At 35.6% G+C, this 3,127-nt stretch overlaps 1 pseudogene; it reads right to left on the bottom strand.

The window, feature by feature from the left end:
• Positions 1 to 1,935: 1,935 nt before the first annotated feature.
• LOC107591875 (selenoprotein T2-like) overlaps positions 1,936 to 3,127 on the bottom strand; it is a 6,479-nt pseudogene continuing 5,287 nt past the window's right edge.

Below are 3,127 nucleotides of genomic sequence, written 5' to 3'. Positions count from 1 at the left end.
GAGCCGTTTTAGGTAGGCGTGGTTAACTCTTAACTTTTATAAAGAATATCTCTTTGGATTTGAGACTTTAGTCTTTGCAACTTTACAGATCTTCTTTATGCACCAAGAGCTTGTAACACTCCAAAGAGAAAGGAAACATTGAAATCGCATCATATGACCCCTTTAAAACCTTTTTAAAACCCTGATCGATTAACCTTGTGGCTCACGGCTCGTCTGTCTTTAACCATCAACTCCGCTGTTGAGAAAATGAATGGGATTTCTAATTCTGGAACATGACTGCCGCACTCTAAACAGGTTTCTATGGATACAGCTCACAAATCTAAATTCTGAATGTCGCCCATCACTCCTGCAAAGCGTGACGTCCATTGCTTATCGATTGCTTGTGCATGGTTCAAAGATTTGCATAAACCTGATATTGCGGTTCACATGGTCTTTAGTAGAGCCCTACCGATATGGGTTTTTTGGGGCCGATATCGATACCGATATTAGGGAGTAGAAAAAGGCAGATACCGATATATCGGCCGATATTCTTTGTGTATATTATAGTACAGTACCAGTCAAAAGTTTGGACACTTTCCCATTCGTGTGTACAAACATTTGACTAGTACTATGTATAGAATACAGTATATACATAAACACATTTTTTGCAATGATCACTCAAATGTGGTGATCAAACACTTATAATGGTGACAGAGATATGTAAGGGCATTTAACAATTTAGCAAAGTAACGGGGTGTTAGTTGTAACACACGTGGTTTGAATATTTATTTTACCATAGTAACATTTCAATTCTGACTTAAGTAAATTTTTTATCTCAGTTTTTATTATTTGAAGAAAAAAATCAGCAGATTATTGGAAAAATTTTAAAAAAAAAAAAAAAAAAAGTATCAAAAAGTTATAGAAGTTTACATTTACGGTAAATTAAATACACTATATAAATTTTATTTTATATATAATAAACAATTTTACATTACAGGTTTTACTCTAAAATTGGTATAAAATTAAAGCCTTATGTCTAAATAAGTTATGTTCCAAATTTGAGTTGATATGAAAAAAAATCGAGGTTCCTGTGAGATTTTATTTAGGGCGTTAAACCACAAACAGCCACCGGGTGCCATCCAAACTCCATTGAATTCTTTAATGCATGTTTCTGTCACAAATGTCTAGATTTCTCTGTCAATACTTCAATCTCAAAATAACTACTACATATGGAATCCTGAGGCTCAGACCTTTCCAATGATATGTTATTTGTCAAGATTATAAAAAGGTTTGATTCTAAAAGACCGTAATGCATTTTGTAATATGACACTTGACACTGCCCACTTAGGGGGAGGAGACTGCCAAAATATTTTAAAGTACCCTTTTTACGGTAACGCAATGTCCCGATTTCAAAATGGTTTTCACAGGATGAATCTTGGGCTTCTACGCTTTCAAATGACATATTTTATGATGATTACTAAATTATTTGAGCGCCAAGCGTCCCACAGGTGGGACAGTGACCAAACCACCATATTTTTTGTAGTGAAGAACTGTATGTTCATTCCTTCCATTTTGCTTTTTAAGTTTAGATACTCAAGATATGATGAATGATTACGACCCTTATGTTAACTGTTCCAAGATTAGCTTTGTGTATGGTAGATAATAAAGCCTATGGTTCATGATACAGTTGTGCTAACATACCACTTACAGAATCAGTAAAAAGTCCTAAAATCATAAAATAATAAAAAGAAGAAATATAATAGAAGAGAACAGTAAACAGCTCAGGATAAACCAGTAGCCGATGCACAACTACTACAAAACCTGAGAAGGTTTTAAGAGAGTGGAGTACAATCACACACACACACACAAACATTAACAATCTTGTTGTTGTTAATCTCAATGACATGCAAATAGATTAGGAACAACTCACAATCACAACTTTTTTTTCTTCATATTTTAATCTTTATTTTACATCACTGTGAAATAAGAGTAAAATGTCTACCCTCGATGCAACTTAATCCCTACTATTAGTATCACTTTTGTTACAAATTCACAGAGGTACACTAAAATGTAAGGGGTACACTGTTTACCGTCACATCTATATGGAGAGCTGGAAAAATAGCGGGAATCTTTGGAAATACCATTCACATCTTCTGATATGCAACACTCTCAATCCCACCATCAAGACGACTGCAGCGATCTGAAGAGTTACGCTGATTTCACAGATTACTCTGGCAGTGCTAATGTATTCGGTTAAAGTTTAAGCAGAAGAGAGGAAGATCTGGCCTTAATTCCCTCCACAAGCACATGCTGTACTTATGAATCTAACCAGCAAACCTGTGACAAACAGGACAAACAATTTACAATTTCAAGCATCAAAAAAAAAAAAAAGTCATCTAGCTCACTCTAACAAAACTGCATGTTTCTGCAGTACGCAAACATTCCCACTAATTAAAAAAGTCCAACACCCCGAGTACAGTACAGTCTACACCAGTGCAAACAAATAATCATGTTAAAGGTCATTAAAAGATGTGTACGTTAAGAAAACATCACGGTTGCCCTTGTGAAACATAGACCATTCCATTCAATTTCAGCTGAAAGCACTTGATACAAATAGAACCCTGATCAACAACAACAACAAAAAAAGCTTCAGCATAAAAATTAATTGTAGTGCCTTTTGCTCACACATGACTCTCACATTATGAATGCACGTTTAACGCTCTGAAGAGATGTAGTCGATCCAAAGGTGTGTGTCGCTGGGCAGAAAGAGTGTGTGTGATGGCCGAGCATCGAGCCTGTGCTAACAGCATGCTGTTTGCAGCACAGGCCTTCATTATGCCACAGTCCACAGTCCCACTGACCAGACAAACAGCTCCGGAGACCTGCAGAGGACATTAGGACACTCAATGCTGCTGTTGTGTTGAATTATGCATGTTGTTCGACACAGCGTTGTAGTTTGACAAAAGCCGTTTTTTAATAGTTTTTACTGAAGTATAGGGCTTCACAATTAATATAATTTCTAATCGTGATTACAATTACTAATGCCAAAATTACGCAATCATTCAAACGCGCAATTGTGTGTTTTTTCTTTCTACAGGTTATCTTAAGAGTTTTTTCCCATTTTAATATAACATTAACTATGAATATA

Source organism: Sinocyclocheilus grahami, unplaced genomic scaffold (genome assembly GCF_001515645.1).
Source record: "Sinocyclocheilus grahami isolate Dianchi unplaced genomic scaffold, SAMN03320097.WGS_v1.1 scaffold147.1, whole genome shotgun sequence".
Classification (NCBI taxonomy): Eukaryota; Metazoa; Chordata; class Actinopteri; order Cypriniformes; family Cyprinidae; genus Sinocyclocheilus; species Sinocyclocheilus grahami.
This window is presented reverse-complemented; position numbering and strand designations above follow the sequence as displayed.